This window comes from Antennarius striatus, chromosome 22 (assembly GCF_040054535.1).
Source record: "Antennarius striatus isolate MH-2024 chromosome 22, ASM4005453v1, whole genome shotgun sequence".
Classification (NCBI taxonomy): Eukaryota; Metazoa; Chordata; class Actinopteri; order Lophiiformes; family Antennariidae; genus Antennarius; species Antennarius striatus.
Genome location: NC_090797.1, coordinates 13425761 through 13451837, shown reverse-complemented (window position 1 = coordinate 13451837; position 26077 = coordinate 13425761). Strand labels below are relative to the sequence as shown.

Here is a 26077-nt window from a genome sequence, read left to right as displayed (position 1 = left end):
CCGTCAGACATCCACTCCTGTATTTGTTCAGCGAATCACAGACCAACTCAATGTAATTCCACGGATAACATCCCTGCTCCTTATCAGGTAAGGGATTACAATGGTACAAATGATTTGTGTTAACTTATGGAAGGAGAATCAGGTGAAAGTTTATTGAAGATTCTGTTAATGTGCTGCGCCTGAATGTGTTGGGTTTTTTAAAAAAAGGGGAAAAACAGATGTTTGTGTTAGAGCATCCGATCCCTTAAGGCGCGCCTTCAGGCAGCGCACTGGGAGAAAAACAATGTTCAAACCATCAATTTGATTCACCCACCCACACAAACACACACATACACACAGACACACACACACACACACACACTTACTGGTTTAAACTCTGTTTAGGATAAGTCATGTTTACTCCTTAAAGGAACAGACGTTGGGTGTACAGTGAAACACGTTTTAAGGGTACTGGCTAAAAGGGGATCTTGAAATAGCAGTAGAGACATTTGATTTTTGTTTGACATATTTGACATGTTATAATAAGTCCCCATCTTCTCCAGATGCGCTGGAGAAAGCTGCCGTGGGGTTGAACTACAAAAGCTTCCGGGTTGATAAAAATGGAATCTTTTCAGTCTGAATTTGTTTTTTAGTGAACTGCTCCTTTACTCTAAAACGCATTAAGGGATTTATGGCAAACAGAGCACACGCTCTGGTTCCTGAAGTTTTGAGCTCTCATCTATCACTGTGTGGGTCCCTGCATGTGTGTGTCTCACTGAGGTCTACTGATATCATTGGAGGAAGGCCATGAATCATTGAATGCTTCTGCTGAGTGCTGCTAGACACTGATGCCTTTTTTTTTTTTGCTCTCCTTTCCCTCTTTCTTTCTCCTCCTGATATCAAATCCTTCATTTCTCCTTTCCTCCTCCTTCTTCTTCTATCTCCGTCTCCTCTTGACATATTACTCCATCTCTCCCCCGTCTAGCTCCCTTTTCATTTCTTTCCCCTCAATCTCCTTGTTAGCGGGAAACGACCTGCCGCCAGCGGAGCGGCCCCGCCGTCTGAGAGGCTGTCGTCTGCGGAAACGCTCTGAGTCACATCGACTGTGAAGGGATGCAGGAGTCCAGTTGGGGGTTAAGGTCATGACTGAGTATCAAACTATGGGTCTAGTTTTTGAACGCTGACCAAAAGGTGTGAGTTATTTCCGAATTCCAAGACTGTTTTTATCATCATCATCTAAATTGAACTTAAAGTTCTCCTATTTACACCTCCAGCAGCGCAAATCTGGAATCACGCAGGTTGCCACCTTACTTTTTTTTTATTTTTTAAATTTTTTTTTTTTTTTTTTTGGGTGTCCACCAGCTTATGACAACATATCTGGGTCATTATCTGCTCAATCCACCCTGAATTACTCTGCTGTTTTGTGTTATAGCAGAAAAAAGGATGGAGTTTTATTTGATTGTGTTTAATGTGAGAGGTCGGAGGTTAAGCCACACATAAAGATGACCCACTGAGTGAAAACGAATGTAAATTCAACATCCTTTTAAAGTTCTTTTTTAGTGCTCAGCGCTGACATTCAAAGCATATCCTTTCATGGTTCAAAATGAATGGTTTTTTTTTGGAACGTCTTTCAAACCTCTTTTCAACATCGATCATAGATATGCAGAGGAAAAATTATTTTTTGTCAAAGTCAACGTCAACTTCATTGTCAAATGTACCATACATGCACGACATACAGCACAGATGAAATTGCGGTCCTCTGAATTAAAAAAATATTTTTCTCTTCCATTTCTAAAATTATTTATTTGTTTAAATTATTTATTTATTTGAAAAACGCCTCGCAATGAGAAGGCTCTGAGATCACTTCCTCTCTGTGAGGATCTTGGAGGTTCTGTGTGGGTTCTCCCACCCCCACACACATACAGCTCAGGTGAATCTTATCAGTTCTATATGAGCAGTAGGTGTGAATGTGTGCCTGAATGGTTGTTTTTCTCATGTTTCCCCTGGCAACACTATTACCCCGTCCCTCACCGTAGTCAGCTCAGATAGGCTGCAGCCGACCCGTGACCCTTCCTGATTCTGAAAACGGATTTTGCAAACTCATGTACTTAGAAATACTAAATTCTGAAACAATTCCCTTTTCATAATAACTCCCTTTTTGCTATTTTCTGATTGCAGAGACATTTCATATGAACGTCATGTATCTGTTACTGCACAACAATAACAACAAATATGGCAAATTAACAAGTACGTATTTTGTGTTTTTCTCTACAACAGATCTCAAAATACAGTCTATAACAATATAAATCCTTTATATACATCTATAATACCCATACATACTACCTCACACCACAAAATCACACATTTAAATTAATGCTTCACAGAAAAGAATCTATAAATGGACTTTTCCCTGCTGAAAGACAAAACTTTTTTTTTTTTAAGATTAAATTTAAAAAAATGATGTATACAACTTATGAAAACCTACACCGATTGTTGTTTTTTGTTGTTGTTCTTGTTGTTTTTTTCTTATTAAATTCAACATTTGGGAGCTGGTTTCAGGTCAAACCCAGAAAATTCAAAAAGATTTACAAAAAACCCTCAGGATGCTTTCGGTTTTATTATTTATATTATTACGGGATTTGTTGACAATAAAAACGTTTAATTAAGCCAGTCCACCGTTTTTATAAATTTATCTTATCTTATCTTATAAATAAATAATATTACATTTCACATTTATTTCTTCTGGGATGTTAAGTGAAATAAGTGCTGTCTTTTGCAGGAGCACGTCGATCATATTCACTACTGGGTTGATCAACTGCTTTGTTTTTCTCTTTGTCTTTCCCAACTCAGGTCTTTCCAGCTGGGAAAGGAACAAATGCCCTTCCATCACCAGCTTGCTTTCCTAACCTGGGTTTGACATGGATTTCAAAAATATGCAGTAGAAATTAGAGTGAACACAAAAAAAAAAAACCCCAAAACGATGTGCAGCTGAGGTGAGGAGGAGTGTTGTAATAAGCAATAAAGAGGATTACTGTAACAAGGTCCAGCTTAATGAGCAACACGGGCCTCATGCTAATCACTACATGCACTGAAGCAGTGAAAAAAGCCATCCGTGATCACCTCTGCTAGATTTAATTAACTATTCATGACTTAACAGCCCTAATAACTGCCTGAGGGACGTGTTGTGGGAGTCGGGGTGTAACGGTCTACAAACTACACATCCACAGAAGAGATCTCTCTTCTCTTATTTGCAGTACATTCTGCTCTCTGTCAGAAGATCACAATTCAAACCTCCTCCACCCGATGTCCATCTTTGAACCCCCTTTTATGTTATTATCCCTCATTAGGAAGTCAAATGCTTCCACTGAAGCGCTTCGAGACTTCTTCCTCTGGTACTTCCTCAGTTTGGTGAATCTGAAGCGACTGGACCTCCGCTTGAGGATTGAAGACGTTTCTCTTTTTTGAGTTCTCCCTGGCCGGTGGGGAGTACAGAATTTTAAAGTCTTCAGAGTCAAAAGTATTATTATGGATTGTTAAATTGTCAAGCGGTTGGTTTATCCAATGAGACATCATCATGTGAAATTGTCCCTTTTCAACAACAGAACTTGTTATTTAAGCTCCAAGGCTGCTGCTGTATTGATCCCAACACAAAGAAATTATTCAGTATTACCACTATTTCCAGTTTTCACAGGTAACTCTAACTTTTTTATCTTTGAGCTTGGAAACAGGCGCGAGTAATAACGAGTCGCATTGCCGATGTAGAGCTGCAGCAGCGTGACGGGGAAGTGAATGTTAAAAAAACAGCTTCGCTGTCCTCCCGCCATCACTTGTTTTTGCTCCTACGAGTTGATGTGACGGTTGTAAGTCAGCAGACACAGCGGTGCTCTTGGGTAGATACAGCACATGTGTGCACATAGAGCAAAAAATGTGCTGGTGTGTTGCTGCACACGCCAAGCCTGTGAGAGTTGGCCTCCGTCGGCCCACTCAGCACAGCAGGGCGCCCAGTTAGAGAGAGAAGTTGTTAAGAGAAAGTTCTTCACTTTAAATATTCGCCCCGGCTAAAAACATAATAATACTGCAGACACACACTATTTAATTCCCAGTTTGTTGCATACTTTGATATCTAATGGTTGGCCGGCGCACACGCGAATCAGCCCACCAGAGTGGACTGCTCCTAACAGCAGGAGACGCCGAGATGGGGGGGGGGGCATATAGACACTGACTGAGAGGAGGCGAGAGCGATGGAGACAAACTTCACATTTGTACAGCAAATAAGACAGAATGAACGCCACAGTCACAGGTGGAGGTTTGGAGGAGACAAAGAAAGATAAGGGGAGGAACGGGGGAGTAAAAGGGGGGAGGGACAGATGGAGGGAGGAAGACAGCGCTGGAAGGCAGGGGATATCTGCCTCTGACAATAACCAGACAAAAGTCACCTTCTTCTGCATCACATTTTTATCAAGATTCAAAAAAATTTTTTAAAACTTTTTTCCAAACTGTATCGATGAACCCCAAGAATGATTTCTTTAACAGGAACATTCTTCAAAACCAGAATTCAATCTAATTGTGACTTAAATCTGAATACATCCAAGTTTGGAGTGAAATCCATGTCATGTTATTATATACTGTATTGATTTTGATGAAGGCTGTCCTGGATCAGAGGTGCTTCTTTTTGTTGCCCTTCTCCTGGCCTGGATTCCACCTGTGTGACGGCGACTCCACCTCCAGAGAGGCAGATTGGAGACATGTTGGCCCTCAGCATGATTTATGTAATTCACAGCAGGAACCAGCACACACACACACAAACACACACACACACACACACAAACACACAAACATACACAAATACACAAAATACGTAAGGAGACACTGTAGGAGAAATAATATTTCTATATTTTTAAGGACAAATGTGTGTGTGTGTGTGTGTGTGTGTGTGTGTGTGTGTGTGTGTGTGTGTGTGTGTGTGTCTACTGTGGCCTGTAACAACAGGAAAGTACAGTAGTGAGTGTACTAGAATAGGATTCTGATCTAGGCCTTCATACAGTTGTATACCAAACACAATCTTTTCTCCACTGATACACTAGCCCCCCATCCCCAAACACACACATACACACACACACACACACACACACACACACACACACACACACACACGTGTGCTCAGTTGAGGGCCCAGTTGGGTTTCGTTTGCTTGCGTGTTTCCAAGCATCCTGTGAATCCTGGACAAGGACACTGCGGCATCACAGAGCCCATCTGTGGGAGACAGAGTGGGGACATCTGTCCACTGATACACACTAGCGCGCACACACACACACACACACACACACACACACACACGCACACACAAAGAAAGAGAGGGAGAAAGCTTCATCAAGGAAACAGCGAGAGGACACACTGGAGAGCGTTCCTGGAGTGTGTGTGATCACAAAAAAGAAACACACCTCCGTCAAGGAAATCAGGGGCTGTAATCATTATCAGAGTTAGTGACTGATTGTATTTATAATTTCTTACTTAGATGTTTACTCTCAGTAAAGAGAAGTGTGTTAGGAGAAATGGATTTGGTTGTTTTCCTGAGTATACGTGCAAGATAAGATTCTTTTATGTCAAAGTGAGAGTAGTTTTACAAATGACACTTACTGGTACTTAGATGCACCTTAGGTGGTGTCTTAATATTAAGTACGTGTCTCCACCAGGATGGAACATCTGACCATTAAAAATTTTCTCCATTTTTCTTTGAAAACATTTGAAGTTTTGTCAGGAAGGTCGTGGACTGGACTTGAACAGCTCTCGTTGAGTTTTATTTCCTTGTTTTTTTTCTGTGTAACTTAATCTGTGTCCTTAAGGTCAATGTCCTGTTGGTACGTAAATCTTCTCCCAGGTCAGTGTTCTCTTGCAGACTGAGTCAGATCGTCCTTCAGGAGGATGATGGGGATAATTCTCTTTGTTCATGTTATCCTCGACCTATTCAAGTCTCCCATGTCTGGAGGAACAGCCACAGAGCATAATGCTGCCACTACTATGGTGGCAGATAGTGGTGGAGATTGTGTTTGTGGTGATGTGTAGTGTTCGGTGCCAAACATAATGTCTCATCTGATGCCCAAAATGCTCAATTTTTATCTCATTATACCAAAGATGCTTCTACCAGTTGACAGTAGAGTCTTCCACACGCCTGTGGTCACATTTCAGACAAGATGTCATATGAGCTTTTCCACAGTGACTTTCTTTTTGCCACTCTCTCTTTTTGCCTAATTTTATTGACCATAATTTCATGAGTAAGAGACACACGATGGTGAAACATCAAATACTTTCTCTAGGTGTTGTATACATTTCCAATCTGTTCAGAAATCCTGTAAATGGACCAATGGTCCGTATGTACACCAGTGGGACACTTTTAGACAGTTTGGGATGCAACTCTCATCCCAAATGATCTTTAAAGCAGACAAACATCTGGTTTAGCTGCTCTATCTGGTGAGTTTGGGGTCAAACGACCTAAAGACTGTGAGAAGCTTGAAGTATTTGAGCTGCACCACAACCAATGTTAAGAGCAGAGTTTTACCTCAAGAAAGTAGTGCATCCCGAGAAAAATTTGTGCATCCCAACATGACGTTTATGCATCGCAAAAGTAATAACAGAATATACTGTATATACTGCCCATAGCACAATATAAAAACTAAACAAAGTGTTAATTTTTATGTTTTTATTAATAACATCATAACCGTTAAAGCATAAAGAAAAAAAATGAGTAAAATTATATATTAGTTTTTCCAAAATGTTAAAGCCTGGTAGTCATTTAAAAAAAATAAGAATAAATAAATAGTCTTACGAAATAAAGAAAGATGTAATACAGTTTTTTTTTCTTCACTTTTGCTTTCACTCAAAAGTTCTCCTTTCCTTTAATTCATTTACTGTGTTCTGTACCGTATTCTTCTGTGGACACTGCTCCAAGCTGACACAGCTGTCTCCACACAATACCTGTCAGTAATATCTGTCTCTCCTTAAGAAGAACGTGTCAAACAAGAATCCGAATCGATTTGAACTATTTCAGAGCTATGGACTATTCAGACATGTTTACAAACCTATGGTGTGTAAAAGGAGTCTTATGTTCCGTGTTAAGCGGTGAACTTGTGTTCAGTCAGTGTTTGGTTTAATTCATACATATTTTGCTTGTGTTCCTACATTTCATATCATGTTTTTGAAGTGTGAGTTCCTGTTTGCGTGAATCTCTCGTGGATTTTGTGTCGACGTCACTGTCTTGACTCTCGACTTCATGAATATGCGTGATTTTAAAAATCAAAAAAATCTTTGGATTTTTTTTTTTTCACGCAAGAATGCACTCATTGTCAGTTTTTCCTCCAACTTTTGCACCTTTTTCGGAGGCATTGTGATAATCAATCATTCATTCATGCCGATCAATCAACCTCTATCTGTTATAGTGCTTAATCACATCAGCAGACATTTCAAAAGAGACAGAGAAACCCAACAGAACTCTTCAGGTATAAACAACCGCTTATGATTGATCTGGAGGGTCTGACTAACTCCTCGCTCTCACTGCAGCGTGTAAAAACCAGCAGACGTCTTGTTGCCGGGTTCGAAATTTAAGTTGAGAAATGGTAAAATTGTGGATATTATTCTTGAATGGAAGTGCATTTAAAGCTTGCGTCCCAGGGACGCGTGTTCTCGCACGGAAACGAGAACACTGTATATAACTTAGTTGTCTGTCAGAGGGACATTAATAACAGATTCTTTTGCTGCCTCACGTCACCTGTGATGGAGCTAATAGTTGCACTTTAACACCACAAACACTGCAGGTAGCAGCTAGAAGGAACATCCTTTCTGTCTGTGTGAAATAAATTGCTGTGTCATCAGTTAGCAGATGTCTGTAGTCAGCAGTCAAAAGGGAAACCAAAAGACCTCAGGCTGCAGATGTGAAAAAACAACTTTATGATAAAACATCACTTCTAGAACAATCCATGTCATCACTGAGATGACTTCCGTTGGTTTTCGGCTGCCTTTATTCCAAAATTCGATATTCTTCATGAGCGCGGCGATGTGGACAAATTTGCAGTGTGTTTGCTGTGCAGTGCAGACAACAGGAAAGAGAGGAAATCGTCTGCCTATCACATAACCAGTCATTCAGACCGGCCAGCCAACCGCTTTGTTGTTGAAGTTGTTATACGATTTGAAATGAGATTCAATTTCGTTGCTCGGATTAGAGACAGATGAATAGTCGAGTGCCCTGTTCTGGCTGTGTCACTTCCTGACGGTCCATCCCTCACTCACTCATTCTATCTATGGCTCTCACTATCAGGACTAAGTCTGATGTCAGAAGAAACGCAACTCCACGCCTTCAGGGAGAATGGGTGTCTTGTCGCATGCCCTTAGTTAAGAAAATCTGATCTACGCGGAACGTGATCCACGTGTGTGTTGATTTAGTATCGAACTGTAGGCAGTTACAGAGACATGTATGCTGAATCAAATCTTCATAAGGAATATTCAGGTTTTTATGACTACACAATCACATCAGACAAGAGATTCTAGATGTGTCATGCATCATTTTAAACACATTTGTCTGCATAGATAGTGCTTTTGCGCATGACTAGAATTTTAAGTAAGACTGCAGAATACTCGGCTTTCAATGATGGATCCGTCTAAAGGTTGTTGCAAGTGTAATGGAACATAAATTGCAGGGTTTCTTAAAATATGTATGAAATATATTAATTCCTACTGATCAGTAGTCAAAATGATTACAGATATGTCCCTGCTAGGGAGTCAAGGGATGCATATGATGTCAATGAGATGTCTAAACCGACAGCAGAATGCACAGCAGACCAAGATGTTGAATCATTTCTTTTCCTGATGATCCTATCAATGTCATTGGGATGCACATGTATGTCTATGTGGGGTGTTTCCTAAAAATAAAAGTTACAGTTTGGTTTATTGGGAGGATAGTCTTAATATTACCTGAGTACTGCTAGAGACTCCAGAAACCAGAGGGCTATATTATAGCTTGCATGGGGCCTAAATTTGTCTCTCTCTTAGAAATTACATTTTTATGACGGAAAATAAACTAATTTTTTATTTTTTTTTGTATTAGAAAATTTGTGTAGTTTACCACACTGAAACGATTTCAACGGAACTGAAAGTGTGATGGGAAGAAAGAAGAACAAAATCCTTTTAATAACCTTCTCTGCTCTTTGGTCAAGATGTAATAAATAAACACACATTGGTGGGCATCTTGATTTTCCCCATGCCAGAGATGTCTTCCTTTACAGTAACTGATCTCCTGTTGATTGAACCCTTTTGAATGAATAAAGATTTTTTTTTTAATAAAGCTTGTCTTTCTGAACCAACCAGGTCAGAGTTGGGCTATTTCCTTGAGTCAAAAGGAGCATTGTTTCTATGGATGGATGGATGGTTGAGGGTGTGTAAGAACTGAAGTCTAGGATGCTTGAATTCCAAGTTTCTCGCACATCACAAAGGTTCTCCTCGGTGTTCTACACAGGCAAATCAGAAATTCCAGTCCCGCTTGCACAGAATACCGAAGTAAACTCATGTCAGGCTCATGGATGAATTGATCCAGACTCTTGGATGAAGCCGGCAAACAGAAAAAAATGTGTGTTTGAGTCATACATCTTGGGATTCATTGCTCATTTCCTGCTTCCACAGCCCATCTCATGCATTTTGTTAGTAGATGACACTCTTCCAGTGCACCATTTCCATTTCACAGAACAATACAAAGACATGAAGAAAAATGCATGAATCACTGTAAACAATTCCAGCGACATGACAAATAGCACATGGAAAGCTCTCAGTGAGCGTCACGTGACTCACCGGTGTCCCACTCTGCTGACAAGAGTTACTGTCAGGAAACAAGACAGTAACAAGCTCAGGCCATAGAAAAACGTTTTGTGTGGCTCCCCAGAGCAGCCAGTTCGAGACGATTGTCTCAACCCACACACCGACACCCCCCCCCAGAAAAACAACACCCCCCAATCTGCTGGGCACGACAACGGGAGGGAACTGGGATGTGACAAATCAGCCGGGACCCTTGCAGTTATCTTCATGCCCGGCGATAATGAGCTCCCGCCGGAGTACGACTCTCACTGGGGGAGGATTGCGACGTGGAAAAACGTTACCAAAGCGCTAATCGACTGAGATGCAGTACAAGGAATTTTCTCAAAAGGACAGAAATATTAACTTCTCAGGGAGGATTGTGTGGAAATGTGAGGAGTGGAGGGTGGAAGGATGAAGGCAAGGTGATGTGAAGGCAGATGGGCAGATGAGCAGGAGGTTGTCCGCGTGAGGAAGTACCAGTGCTTGAGTAAGGACTGTATTCATTACTGAGTAGTTACAGGTAGTCCTCAAGATATGAACATCTGAATTACCAACATTCGTAGTTACAAACAAGTGGGCGTCGCCATGTCTGACTACTGTATTTCCACTTTCTGCCACATTCTGTCACAACCCTCACTGAAAAGCATAGCATTAACACCCCATAGATTAATATTTCACACTACGACATAATAACTCAAATATCAGACGTCCTCGGTCTTTATATCTTTCCCATTGACGCGTCATCTGCAGCGTTTTGTCCTTCTTTTATCCACATTTCCAACTTTTGAGCAGGAAACAAATCCACAATGTTCTGTTCACGGAGACGTTCACCAACGTCAAGACTGAGGACAAGGTGGAAAGTTAGTGCCAGCAATGTATATTGGCTACCTGTAAGAAAACTGATTTTATATTTTATATATACAGTATATATATTTAAAAAAAAAAATATATATATATAATTTATATATAATATATATATATAATTTATATATAATATATATAATTTCTTTCTTTCTTTTAAAAAAAATTTTTTTTGTGGCGGCACGGTGACACAGTGGGTAGCACTGTTGTCTGTCATCAGTGGGTGGAAAACGTACACGCATTAAAGCTTGGCGTAGCCTCTATACCCCCGAGGAGAAAATTCACTCAGCAGAGGTAGAGATGTTAAAGTTACATTACCGTACTACAGGATTTTATTTAGTGTAGTTGGGCGAGAGTAGCTCAGTCCATTAAGTCTTCATTAGGTCTGCCTGTACTTCATACATACTGCTTAACATTGTTACTCACTGAAAGCACACACTGATCCAGGAAACTAATAAGTTCTCTGAATTCAAAATGCTATTAGTTTATGGGTTCTAGAAAGACCTGAGGTGCGTTCAGATGTAACCCCCAGTAACCCAGTCACCAGTGTTGATGCACAAAAATACAAATTTCTCAACAAAAATACTTATTTAACAATACAATGTATACACTACTACTTACTAAAACAGTGTTTCCACTTGTCAACATTGGATCCTTTAGAAGATTTACACCTCAGGTTTCTATTAAGGTGGCCCGATGGGCTTGATGTCAAAATATCTAAGAACTGGTTTTAATGATCTGATTTTCAGGTTTATGCATGTTTTAGTTGTCAGTGTGCTGCCTATCACAAGTCTTTTAAAATCAGCAAAGATGTTTGATATCAGATGAACTCAACTCCACAACATGGGGTGTACGGTCCTCTCTTCCTCATTGTGTCACATCCCTTCAACACAGGAGGAACTCCTTTATTGACATCGTGTTCATTTTATATTTAATGTCAAAATGTGCGCTCACACTGTAGAAAAATGATGAAGAAGCCTCTACACTTTCTACAGATCTTTTAACATATAAAAGTTTCAGAAATGAAGTGGTACAACAACTCTGTAAAGCAGAAGCCTCGTATTACAGTCAACTTATATGCAATGCAAGGGGCAACAATAATTCCTAAAGGAAACATTTGAATAATCTTAATAATAACACGAATAACCACAAAAGAATAAAAGAAATCAAAAGAATAAAAGAACTCTTCCATCAGGTTGGAAAAAGGCAGTTATTGTACCAGTATCTAAAGCAGGAAGTCAACATTGGAATTTTCTTGATGTGTTAAAAAGTTAACTTAAAATATGTAAAATACTTAGCACCTGAACCACCCAGTCGATTTATTGAGGGACAAAACAGCGACACCAGAAGCTCCTCAAGCCTTAATTGCAAAGTCCCATTCTGCAGGACAGCGTCCAGACAGTCATCCTTCTCCTGTAAGAGTGTTAAACTCTGGAATTCTCTGCCATCAGATATAAAATTCCTCTCAGATATTAAAATGTTCACCAGTAGAACCAAAACCCAGTTAAAGACGAAGCACAGCTGCTCTCATCTGTAAACACTGTGTATGTCCTGTGAGAGTTGGAGTGACTGAATGAACGCGTGGCTCGTATAACATAATATAAATGTAGCACTTGATCATTGATTGTTGTGGTTCGACCATTTTAAATGATGCGTACTGTACATGCTATCAGTATGTTTGTCTGCAATGTCCCTGTGAAATCAATCAATCGCTCAATCAATCGCTCAATCAATCAATCAATCAATCAATCAATCAATCAATCAATCAATTCGTCTCAGCTGCATGTTTCTGGAAGTTGGAGGAAGCTGGAGAACCCAGACAGACCCTCCTCAAAAACAGGAAGAACATACAAACTCTGCACAGAAAGGACTCAAACGTGTAACCTTGCTGCTGGGGGGTGACAGCACTACCCACTGCACCACCGCACCATCCTAGTGGTTAAATATATCAATTTGAGCCGCTATGTGTGAGTGATATTTCACTGAGGTTTGTGCGTGTGACACAAGGCTGAAGTCACAGGACTGACAGGATGTCCTCCGACTGAATCAGTTCACTTGATTACCTCCACCAAAGAGGTTATATTTTCATATGCTTGTTGTTTTGTGAGAGTAGAGAAACCCATTGAATGGGTTTCCATGAATTTATGATGGGAAGGTGGGTATTGGACCAGAATAGACCCCATTAAATTTTGGCACGAGCCCAGACAAGGAAGTAGTCCAGGAATTTTTGTCATTCTCTTTAAGATTGTGAAAGCAGGAAAAGAGGCTCAGTTTCACCGTAAAAACCCAGAATGCACAATAAGCAGTGGATCCGTACATAAGTACATTACATTATAAATTGTACATATTAAATACAGCTGTGGCCACTGATTATTTTTGATGATATTAATAGTGATTTTTTTTTTTTTTGTGGATTTGCTGCCGTTACTGTGTCTTTTTACCTTAAGCTGATATCTTTCCTCCATCCTTCTCAGCTACTGAGTGCAGATTTCTACATAATTCAGATAGAACCACTTCACCTGATCTCCCCCCACTCAGACTCCCCGCCTCCAAACAAACATCCATGACATGTCATTGGAAGGAAGGAAGAAGAAGCAGTCCTTCTCCATCTTGTCTTGTCTGGTCTGCAGCGTGTGATAGGATTCCCTCCTCCTCCATCACCACTCCTTATTGTTAGTGCAGCCATAACGAAGGGACGTTTAACGTGCATTTAGAAGCACTGGGAGGGGGGCACATTTGTCCCTTCCTGTTCTAAATAATGACCAATTACCAGGGAGTACGAGGTGGGCTTCAACACAGCTGAGGAGATGTTTCAGACAGCAGAAAAGCTGTCACGGGTGGGCGGCTGGGGGGTTGGAGCGAGAGGTTTAGGCCTCTAATTGGAGGTAGATTTCATGCTGATATTTCTGATGATGCTGCAGCAACAGGGGGAGAAAAAACGAGGGGGGGGGAAGAAGGGAAAACAGGGACAGTGGAGAGGAATATGATGGTCGGAGCGAGAAAATAACCGATAAGGAGAGAGACAGTAGGGGATGGGGTAAGTTGGATGAGAGATGATTAGGAGACTGAGAGAGGATGACATGAGGAGGGATGGGAAGAAAGGAAGAGAGGAGAAGGAGAGAGCAGGCCCCGCTGCTGTTTGTCTTGCAGGGATAATACGCCACCAAAGTCTAAATCTATCCATAAAAGCTGTTGGACTTTTTTTTTTCTTTTCTCCGGCAACTTACCCCCTCCCCTTCCTTTTTAGAATGATAGTTGCCTTGGCAACCATGGCAAATCTTCCTTTTTCTCAAACAGATGTCCCATTTAGTTGGAAATTAGAATGTGTAAAAAAAAAAAAAAAAAAGCCCACGAGACGCAAATTATTTCAAAGTTCTCCGGCAGAGAGCGGGAAATGAGGGGCGGGTAAGAGGAGAAGAAAAGAACAGGAAGACAATAGAAAAAGAGGCTTTCCTTTCTTTTCCTCTTCAGCAGGCGAACTATGGAGATTAGCCAAATCGTCAAGATCTGGTAGCTCGTTCAAGGGGAAGTGGAAAAGGGTGGTTCGGGTGGGCAGTGATGTGGAATGGGTACATCCGGGATGGGGTGGGGGCAAGTGGTAATAACTGTGAGCTCATTGCCAGTAAGGCAGAAGGGAGACACGAGGTGGGAAGTCCTGAGCTGCCCCCCAAAGGGAAGGGGGTAGGCTGTGCTGGGGTGTCAGCACACTGCAAAAAAAACACTGATAACTTTTAATGAGGAAATAAACCTTTAACAACAATTTGTGGTCTTTGTTTGGACTGAAAATAATATTGTGTTGGGGACACCTCACCAGAAATGAAAATTCACTTTTTAATTTCTACTGACTCCCCAGCTGATGGTTATATGGGACCTTAAGAACAAAACAGCATCGTAGCATCCTGTAAAACTGCTGAAGAAGTTGGTAATTCCTGTAAAACGGCATGAAAATTACCATAAACAAATATAATCAGTTCATGCAGCTCGTCTCCAGAAGCCCTAAGATCCCAGACTGATTTTAAAAGTTATTCACACGTCCCTTGAAGCATCTTTTCCGTAGACTTTAAGCCACATTTTTGCACCCATTTGTGAAGCTTGAACATGCTGTTTGCCTTTTTTTGCAGCAAAGGTTCACGGCTTAGTGAACACTAAACTGTCTAGAAATCAGTTTTTGATGTTGTGATTTTGGTAGTATTATTATTCTATTATTTATTTATAATTTTTGTTATATAATAATAATTATTAATAATTTTATTGTATTATTTATTTATTTATTTTATTTATATTATTTATTTAGTTTTTTTAGTTTATTTATTTAGGGTTTTTTTTATTAGTATTATTTATTTACCTATTTATTGTTTGTTAGTGTGTTACTATTTCCTGTCTGAATTGTCAAGAAACAGCTAGATTAAAAAAAACAAAACTCAGGACACAAACGAGATTTTGATGTATTTAGAGACTGGTGGCAAACTGGTGGTGTATCCACCGCTGTGTGAACGTGTGTGTGAATGAATGGATGCAGGCCAACTGGTCAGACTGGAGGGATTTGTTGGGATTTGAGGATGGAGTAAAGGTCATTCAACAAGTAAATTTGTATAATGTTATAAGATTATTCACCATATTTATCAAAAACACTTCAATACAAATACAGTAAATGAGAAAAAATGTAAACAACGGAACAACAATGACTGAGACATTTTCAGCAGAACCACAACACAAGAAAGTCCATCAACAAAGACACTTAGTGGACACAAAGTTTAAGCTCAAAAGTGTATTCTTGTTTACTTGTAATTTACCCATATTCACATTCATATTTGGGTTTGCAAACAAACAACACAATCAAAAATATGATTTTATGGCCAAATATAACAATAAATCCCTGCAATATGGAAGGTTTTTTTTTATCAGGAGGGTGAATAATATGATAAAGCACCTCATCAGGAGTGGAGAGAACTTCACATCAGAGACACATGCATCATGACAGAGAGGCAAATGGCTTCGTTGATTCCATTGTCATCCTCCTCTTCACTACAACTTCAAGTATAAATTAAAAGAATAGGCCACATTACTCATCTTTGGTAAAATGAAAGCAGCATATTGCATATTGTACTAGAAATTATCCTGGCATTGGATGTGTGAGTTTTACACAACACCCAGCCTTTAATAGTAGTTATAGTTGTAGTCAGTGATAAAAGTGTATATTGTTCTCATTTCCTAATAGATCTTGATTGAAATGATTTTAATCTAAAAGCAGTGCGGATCTTGACTTTTGCCACGTATGAATCATGTGACTATAAAAAGATGCTGCAGCTGCTGTCGCTCCCTGATAATCTGGGACTGGATGCTTCACGTCCTTGAATATACAGTAATCCCTCACGCATTAGCGGCTTCACCTCATCTCAGATTTTTAGTAGGTAGTCACGTGATACCGTACGCGCATTCTATTGGCTGACGGCATCCAGAAGTGCGTTGAGTTCCGTGAGTCTCGGAACGCAGCGCACTTCCCTGAGACACAAAAGTGCTTTAAACAGTTGATAAGAGTGTGAGAAAAGGTAATACGGAAAGAGACTTTTTTTTTTTTTTTGCTATTTGTGCAATTTTAAACCTTCCACAATGTAAGCACGATATGAATAAAAAATTAGAGATATATTCAAGACACTAAACACAGAGACACATACCATAATATCTGATCAAATGCAGAAATGTATATTCCGTTTTAAGTTGTGCATGTTTACCTGCTATTTGTGCCTTTTCCAACTTTCTAAAATGTGTAATCAGCTCTTCCTTTCCACAGACACACTCATCAAAGCCATGAAGACAGGCTGCCCCACCACGCAGTAATCCACAGTCAAAACAGCTACAAAAAAACCCAAAAAAACTTGCTTCGATTTTTGTCAGAATCCGCTTTTTCACGAGTTTCCTTCCTGTTTAATCATGGTGGTTACCATCTCTACGGAAGCTGAGTCCACATCGTAGCCAGCCATTCAACTAACGCAGTATGCAAAGTTTAAAACCTTCATTTTAAAACACGGGATGTTCCGACAGCAAATAGAAGACTGCAAATGAACATTTATACACATTCATGTCTCACAATACAGGAGTAAATAACGCATTGGCCACAAAATACAACCTGGAATTATGATAAAATAATTCTATAATTGTCTGCTTGCAAAGATATTCTTGTCAGTGTTCACTACAAAAAAAAAAAAAAGAGTGAGTAACGGTTCCTTAATTTCAGCACATCAACATATCCTCCTTGCTTGAAAGGCTCATTTCAATGCAAGTGGTTCCATCTGAGTTAATCGGCCTTGTTTCGCAACAAGCACATTTGTTTGCTCCAGCAAACGAAGCTCTATTTAGACGAAGCAGAATCATCTCATTCATTGGTTTTAAACACGTGAGGTGAAATGTGGACAGAAGAGGAAAACCAGGTGAGATCCCAGTGTGGACACTTTTTGCAGCGTTTTCCACCGCATCCTGACTGGTCAAACACCGAATGTGACTGCTGACTGATGAACTGGTGAGATAGGAGAGTTAAAAAGCGTGTGTGTGTGTGTGTGTGTGTGTGTGTGTGTGTGTGTGTGTGTGTGTGTGGCAGGAAGAGGGAGACTGAGGCGAGGAGGAACATACGGCCAGAATTACTTTAATTCAGTTTTGTTTTGTTTTTTTTCTCGACAATGCCGCATGCCTTGGGGAGGGAAGGCATGTGTGAAATGGAGGAGAATGCCCTGTAGCATGCCATAACACACAAGCATCCGCAAATGCTGACACACACACACATATACACACACATCCACACATTTGAAGTCCTGCCCCTGGAGGCCATTTAACAGGTAATTTAAAGAAAACCCCCCCCAGGGAAACGACACAGTAAATGTCCTCTCGTCTGTTCCTCTTCGCTCCATAACTGTTTATTCAGCTACAGGGCGAGACTGGCAGCACTTACTGAAATGAGAGAAGAGTAGGAGAAAAAAATGTAAGGGGAGGAGGGAGGAGAAAAGATGCATGAGAGGGTGGGATAGTGACAAGTGTTAAAGTAGGCCAATTCCTTTCTTTTTTTTCCTCTCCTTTCCTCTACCACCCCCCCCTTTAAGTATCCGTTTATTAATGTTCAATGTTCCTAGGCTACCTTATTTGGCTCCTGTGGGAATGTAAGGGCTACCGGCGCGAAGATGGGAGATGGAGGAATGAAGGGATGGAGAGACAGGAGAGGACAAGGCCCGGGGGGGTTTGAGAGTCTCAAAGTGAATCGGATGTTAATTTAGTCTGGGCTCCTGTGAGAAGGCCCAGAAAAGCATCAAGTCCCAAATGTATGTCTCTGTGTCTCTTTATGTCTTTAAAACAGCACACCGGTGGTGCTGAGTTTTGTAGCCCATTGACTACAAACAGTGCATATATAACATTAGTGCCAGCAGTATTCCACAACATAAAGCATATTTTTAGATTGATTTCCTTCCTTCCAGGCAGCCTCTGGCTTCAGCTCATTTCAGCAGACTGTAGAAATATCACCTCAACGTTGGGAGGAATTCATCTTGTTGGGTATTATAGGTATTATAAAAGATGTCTTCCAAAAATCACGTTTATGCCTAAATGATCATTACCTGTGTTGGGATTTGGCCAATGGGGTTTTTTTTTTCTCCCCAACACAGAAAATAATCATATGTAGCTCTTTTATTGTGGATTCATTTTAAAATGCCACAAAAAGACATTGTAGTTCCGCAAAGCGATGTGATCACACCTCGATGGAGCAAATAAAGGCAACTTTGAGGAAACGAATGTTAAAGAGATATTTAACATTTATAAAGCAAATGCTGACTTCCAAAGCATCCACAATTTCAGGTTTTATTTCTGCTGCTATGATTGCTCTGCTTGTTTCTACAGGTGGGCAGTAGGTTTGAATATATTTATGACATCCCAGTTAGATCCCATCCTCAGCAAGCAGGCAGCTGGAAACAAAACCAGGAAAATCACTAAATGAAGTAGTTTAAAATCTGTCTCCAACATTCCTCCAGTGAACCTAAGACATCGTCGGCGGGCTGCGAGCTGATCTTCCACCAGCATTGGCTCGCTGTGTCTCTTTGATGACTTAAGACTAGACTACAATCCTTCATCCGGTGAGAAAATATGGCATTCATTAAAATCAAATTATGGCGACTTAAAACAGAATGTAGTCAGTTGGAAGTGGTTTAATGTCCTGCCATCTGGACCTGAGCCAGTTGGCCATCTTTGTTTTAAAAATCAAAGGCTTTACACAACTAAGTTAGTGTGTGTGGAGATGAAGACGATGTTAAACCCTCGTCTGGTCGGGGTGGGACGGTTCCTCTGTCGGCTCCCTTCTGAGAGGAACTTCCTCAACACCCCCTGACTCTCTGGGGTGACATCATTGTCCAATCACAGTTGGTTCTGTTGCAGTGACTGAGGAAACTTTATGAAGTTGGAATGAAGATGTACCATGTGGTGGTATATCTTTAAACTTTTGTACACTCAGGAACCGGATAAGACGAGGGAGAAGACCAGTGTGAGTAAAACCATAGATCAAAGATAGTGATTTGATCTATGAAAGTAGGTCAGGGTAAAAGTTTGAATTCAGGGGTGTCGGACAGTCTTTGACTGTCTTGATTCTAGTTCATATTTAAAATTATTGTTGCATTAATCATCATTTAGAGCTCTTGTTTCTTGTAATACACTTGCTATCATCACTTTCCTGTACCTTTTCTCTGCTGCTGCAACAAGGGAATTTCACCAGCCTGGGATTAATAAAGTCTCTTATCTATCCTTAGGTAAGTGTTTTTCTAGAAACAATCTAAATTTATGACAAATGAATGCTTTAATATTTTTAAATACAAACTAGTATATGGAAATGACATAGGTTATGGCAATTCACTCATGTGTATCTTGTTTGATGACTGACTGTAAAAAACAAGACAAATGTCATTTATTTCCCGCTCCCTGACTGTGAGGAGGTGCTGCTGGATGTTGGCTCCAGACTGGAGACCAGGGGGTGGCAGGTGAGGGTGACAGGTACACCCCCTGATCTGTACCCCGTATGTGAAGGTGTTCAGTCATGTTAGCCGTCAATCTTTCCTTGCAAGTAATTCCTTGTTTGGAACAGATGTTTGTACTGACTCAGCATCATTCAGAGTAGTACAGAGGTGCACTTCTGAGTGAAGCTTCCTCTGTTGCGGAGCCCAGCGTGAAGAACCCAACCAAGCCTCAAATCAGAAATTAAGGACACTGTCTGCCGACTGAAACTTAACATGAGCACAAAAAAAATGAGCAGTCATACCTTGAGATACGAGCTGCTCGACATGAGCTTTTAGAGATACAAGCCGTCAATCTGTCCATATTTTTGTTCAACATACAAGTGAAAATTCGAGATACGAGGCATGCTGAAGAACACCATGGCTAGTTAGGGGATGGATACAACATCACCCGAGACCAGATCTCATTGTCGTTCAAATAGTGAAGACGTCACTTGTGTGCTCTTGTGACTTTTGCATTTCTTTTCATACTTTACTTAACTTATGTTTAATTTATTATGTGCTGGCAAAGTAGGCATGGTCAAGGCAGATGACTGGCCCAAAGAGTCTGGGTCCTACCCGGAGTTTCTTCCTCAATTAGGGAGTTTTTTCCCCGCCGCTGTCGCTTATGCTATCTCTAGAGGGTTCTGTTGGGTTTCTCTGTCTGTTAAAGCGCTTTAAAGCGCTGGAAGGGATTCAAATTATTTTAGTTATTTTAAGTGGGGGAATTTTTTTCTTACGAGCTCAGTCATGGAATGGATTAAACCTGTATCTCGAGGTTCTACTGTCTTCGGAAACTAATGATACAAATTACAACAAGATAAAAGCCTTGAAAGAACCCGATCCAGCGGTGCGGTGGGTAGCGCTGTCGCCTCACAGCAGGAAGGTTTCAGTTTTGACTCCTTTCTATGTTTTTCCCGTATGTACATGGATTCTATCTGGGTTCTCCAGCTTCCTCCCACCTCCAAGAACATGCAGCTGAGGCAAATAGGTGTACACCAAAGTGTCCTTAGGTGTGACTGTGCGTTGTCTGTGTATATGTGGACCTACGACGCCCTGGCGACACGTCCCCACCTCTCACAGTACAGTGCATGGCCAATAAGGTGGGCAGTGTCTGGGTGGGACAGTGGCTGAACTATCTGAGGCTTCTTTCTTTGATGATACGATTGGCCTATCATCATGTGGTTCAAATTGTGAAGCTATTTTCTGCATTTCTGCTCACATCTGTTTCACCTTGAGCTTCCTTTACTGTGTAAAGTCTTGGTCATGATGAAAAGTCCTCAGGTTTCATGGACTGCTTGAGACTCCTCTCTCCAACAGGTGTGTTGCATTACAATGTGTGACTGGTCTCTCTGATCCAGTATCATTATCATACTCTACGACAGACCACAAGACTCTTGGTTTTGTAGCTTGGAGTGTGTCCGTGTGGAGTTCATTTCATTGAGGTTTGCCAAAGGCCTAACCCTCGAACAAGAGTGCAAGTAACACCTCCCACCATTATCTTAAGAAAATCTTTCAGTTTAGAGCTCAAATCACATACTAGTAACTAGAACAATTACAGTAATCCCTTGTTACTCGCGGTTAATGCATTCCAGGATCACCCACAAAAAAACAAAATTCCACAATATAGCGGCAAACTATTTATTTTATTATTTACGGTAATCTAAACGTTTATGAACCCTCCCCATACTGATATTAAACCACCTTATATCTGTATTACCTTTTTCCACACTCTGATAGACTGTTTAAAGTGCTTTTAAGTGTTTCTTTAATACACGGAACGTAGTCTCAGAACACAGCGCACTTCCAGATGCTGTCAGCCAATAACATGCGCGTACGGTATCACATGATTACTTACTAAAAATCCGCGATGTAGTGAAGCCGTGCAACTTGAAGCACAAATTCTGGAGGGATTACTTTACTGTGGTAAATTTAAGTAATATACATTGAAGCATTGTTCATTATTATCCAGTGAAATTTGTGATTCCCAGATTTTCCAAATCCTCACGATATGGTTGTCACATTCTGATCAAATGTCTAAAACTGTTGGCATTGATTCACAGATTCTCAGCAGGTCTGGTCCTCCTGTCAGGATGTCTCCTCACTCGATCTAGAAGTCTTTGAGAGAATACGTATAATGTAGAATCACATTCGTGGAGAAGCTTGAAAACCTTGTGAGACAAAAGGACATGTGTAATAAACTAAAAGAATGTAGAATGCAGTTTACATGTTGGAATTCAGACTGTTTTTGAGACCACAGTTTGCCATCGGGGTAAGAAGAAGGCAACTCAGTTCACACTGACGGATAAGTTATCTGAGACTCTGCAATTGATTTTCATTCTGAAGTGAAGTGAAACAAATGGTTTCCTGACAAAACAGTCTAGAAACATGAGATACTTGTAAAAAGAGATACTTGAAAACGCTCGGCAGTAATGCAAAGTAAACACAATTTGGAGTTAATGGGCTAAAACAACCTTTCAGAAGTTGTATTCGTCATTCATTCAGTGTTTTCTCCATCAGTCAAAGTTTTGTTTCTGTGAAGCGTTTCCTCATCAGAGAGAGAATGAAGAAACAGCTCAGGAAGGAAAGAAAAGGTCAAATTACCTTCCTGCCATCACCACCATCATTAGACTCATTATCTTTAAAGGAAAGGCTTTATGCACCACTGCTGCATTTTACCTCTTCTTTGCCCCCCCCCCCCTCTCCTTGACTATCAGCGAGGCCGTGAAAACAAGCAAGTTAATTAAAGTTGGTGAGAGTCCCTTCAATTTCTCGCTCAACGGCGAGGACAAGCCATCAAACGGATAGCAGGTAGTCCATTTCTGACAAATGAGGGAGTTGAGGAAGAGGAGATGGAGGAAGACGAGACGGGGGGAAGAGGAGGAGGCCTCTCTTCATCTCTTTAGTTTTTGATGAGCTTTCTTAATTGGGCCACTATAGGAGAAGTGAATCCTCAATAATTAAAAAATCTAATTAAGGAGTCTTTTGCATCTCCGTCCTTAATTATTCCACGCGGAGCAGTGGGGAGCGATACATTTCTGCCATTTTCATTTAAAGAAGAAAAAAGGGTCTCTTGCTTTCTCTCCCTTGTCACTCCGTGCAAATCCCTTGTCAACAAATAGACCACGATGTCTCTCTCCTCCCTGTGTGTGCTTGTGTGTGAGCCAGCTGTCCATCTCCCATGCCTGTCTTATTTGTCAGAGACCATTCAAAAACATTTAACACAAAGCATGAAGCCACTTCTACTCGGCTTTTTCTCAGAGCTCTTCTCTGAGTTTTTCCTTGTCTTAACCCAACTTCCCTGCTCGCTTCAATGGCAGAATTTCTGCAACAACAACACTCACCAGTTAGACTCTGTCTTAAGTAAGGAGGCATGTCTTGACCCAGCAGATCGTCCCCACAGGCTCTAGAATCAAGTCTCGAACCTTATTAGTTTTATAGTTATTATGGCTGCCCCCTAAAATTCAATTATATGAAACATCTGCCAGAAAGCCTCAAGCCAAATTCTCTTTTGTCAAGGTTTTACATGTCTGCTGTAGCCTGGAAAATAGCCGACACATTTAAACGGCTGGTAATATTATCTATTTTTCCCTTGAAAAGACACAAACCAAAAAATGATAATAGTCCACTTATAGATTTGTGTATCAAAGCCTGACATATGGTTTATTAATCCTCCATGTGACAGAGTTCCACTGCTGCTCAAAACTACTGAAAATACATTCATGATCCACACATGCAGTACAGGAGAGTATTTTGACCAATTTTCTATACACAACTCTGGTGTCACAAATATCTGACAAGTTCCTTATGGTAAAATAGCAGATGATTGAGGAGATTGATTTCATACTGATTCTGGTCCAATTGAAAAATTGTTGCTGACTCTGTGACATTCAGGTTTCAGTGCTACAATTTGGGTTAGGGTGCCTCTGCTGTTGGGTACAGTCTGGGTCCTTTAACACCAATTATCATTGTTTGAACACCAGACTGAACGTATTCATTTCCCCATTGCACATACCTGTTTATATTGTACATATCTGTTTATTGGATATTTTAGTATTAGTGTTTGTTTTCTGTCTATTGAATCTGGTTTTTGTTCTTACACTCTACATGTCCTTTTTGTGCACCAATCCTGTCTTTTGTGCCAGTGCTGCTTTATGTGCCTTCAATTGCCCCTTGGGGACAAATAAGGTTTTTTTAATTGAATTGAATTGAATCTATCCCTTTCTGACTATCTTCTGATTCTTCTTCCAGGAGGAGAATGGACTATATCACCAGAACTAAGTCTAATGCAGATGCTTTGGGTTGTGGTGAATTGGCAGATGTCCTCTGATGAATCTACAGTGTGTGATGCCATCTACCGATACGGACTATAGGCCTAAATGGATCAAAGCAGTTCTGAAGGTAAGAATGAGAACATGATGAAATGTGCAACTCAATTCTTTTCCTACTGAAAAAACACGCAATCAAAAACAGTATTTTTTTATATTCCTCATTTTACAGTCATAATTGGTAAAGTTGTATTACTACAAAGCTCCTTCTCAGTATATGTGCACCTGAGGCTTTGTGTTTTCACATTATAGTTGTTTAAACTGAATACTGGATGAGAACTGGCTTCAGTTCATGGTTATCCATTTATCCAATCACAACCTGTCACATTCTCCTGACAACCAATCACTGGCCAGGAGTCAAAGTGTAAATATGTTCTCTCCTTCTGCTGTCACCATGAACCTCTGCAGCCCATCTCCACCCCTTCACGACCTCAACCTAGGACACCTGGCTTGGCTCTACACAAATAAAACTGACGTGGCTCTGAAGAATGTAAAAATAAAAACTACATAGTTTACATGATATTCTCAACTTAATGCCTGTCCACCACAAACACTGGTATCATAATCTCACTAGACAACCATTAATAGCACACAATGCTACACAATAAATCAGAATAAAAACATATGATATCATATTATTAGCCCTTAGCAAACCCGCAATGCAGAAGAAGCAGTTGAAGAAAGGACGGCAATGTTTTTTCTGTGCTATATTAAAATTTATTTGTTTGTAAGCTTAAAATAGACTGCATTAACCAATTATTGCACATATTGTACGTTCATAAATAAGCGCCGTTGGTGTAGTGGTATCATGCAAGATTCCCATTCTTGTGACCCGGGTTCGATTCCCGGGCGGCGCACTCATTTATTAGCGTATTCTTCATTCATTCATTCAGTACAGAACTGGGAATGGTTATATTCAGTTTAGCCTGGTGACGATTAATTCGACTTCTGTTGTGACTCCATGAATGGATCAACGACGTCAGTCGAGGTAAACCTGCACTACGGACCACATTTGGAACTTATTTAGCTGCATAGTCAGGGTCAGACTCAGATATGTTATTGTCCCCATAGATAACCATTCATTATATCATCAGTTGAAAAGTTTCAAATAATTATCACAGACATTTATCTGTTGTCAAATGAACCCAGCAGTCAGTTCTCTGACTCCCACAGCAGTTTGATAACTGATTTCTTTTCTGCTGGAATCACATTAAAAGTCTGCTTTGAAAGCATGAAACTCTAGTTATATACCAGGCTACTATCAGGAGTGTTAAATTTCTTTTATCAAGCAGTGTTAAATATGATCTCATTTACAGGGCAGAACCAAAGAACATGTGAAAACAACACAAACTGCATGTAAAACCAATGCAGTCTTTGTAACTAAAACTGTAGGTGAAAACACTGATGTGTTTGTTTGAATGACCCAACATCAACATCAAATTTAAGCAAAATTAAGTGAAAGTCAGGATTTAAATGGGCATATTCTGTTAGTGCGTCACTTGTGGATGGACTTCTAGTTTGTTGAGGGCCTCCAGGAACCCTCTCAACATTTTGAAAATCACTGTGATTCACTGACTTTATTTTCTGGAGCATGATAAACTTCAAAGTGGACTTTCTGGATTGTATTTCATGTCTCATATTTCATGCGCTGTTACGAAAGCACAGTGCTCATGTGCATGCACATGAGGTTCATGGCTGGTGAGGCACTGACTTCATCAAAATCAGATTTACAAACATATGAACCTACAGTGCAACTTCCATCCATCCATCTTCAACCTGTTATCCGGGGCTGGACCGCAGAGGCAACAGTCTCAGGAGGGATGCCCATACTTCTCTCTCCCCAGACACCTCCTCCAGTTCCTACGGGGGGAGCCCGAGGCACTTTCAGGCAAGCGGAGAGACATGTGTAGGTCCTCCTCAACTTTTTTGGCTGGCTACATGCTAGACAGCTGGGATACTTTCAGAACCATGTGTCTGGCCCCTCTGGAGGTGGAAGACGTCGAGGATGTGTACATCTTCACCTCAATGACAATTGGGATAACAGCACTGGGGTTTGGT

General features: G+C 40.5%; 1 protein-coding gene and 1 non-coding gene across 2 annotated transcripts in view; one reads left to right on the top strand and one right to left on the bottom strand.

The window, feature by feature from the left end:
• Window positions 1–26077, bottom strand: part of mpped1 (metallophosphoesterase domain containing 1) — a 64552-nt gene that overhangs the window by 13000 nt on the left and 25475 nt on the right. The window lies entirely within an intron of this gene.
• Window positions 24806–24876, top strand: trnag-ccc (transfer RNA glycine (anticodon CCC)). Its single transcript has one exon. It is a non-coding gene; the product is annotated as a tRNA-Gly (tRNA).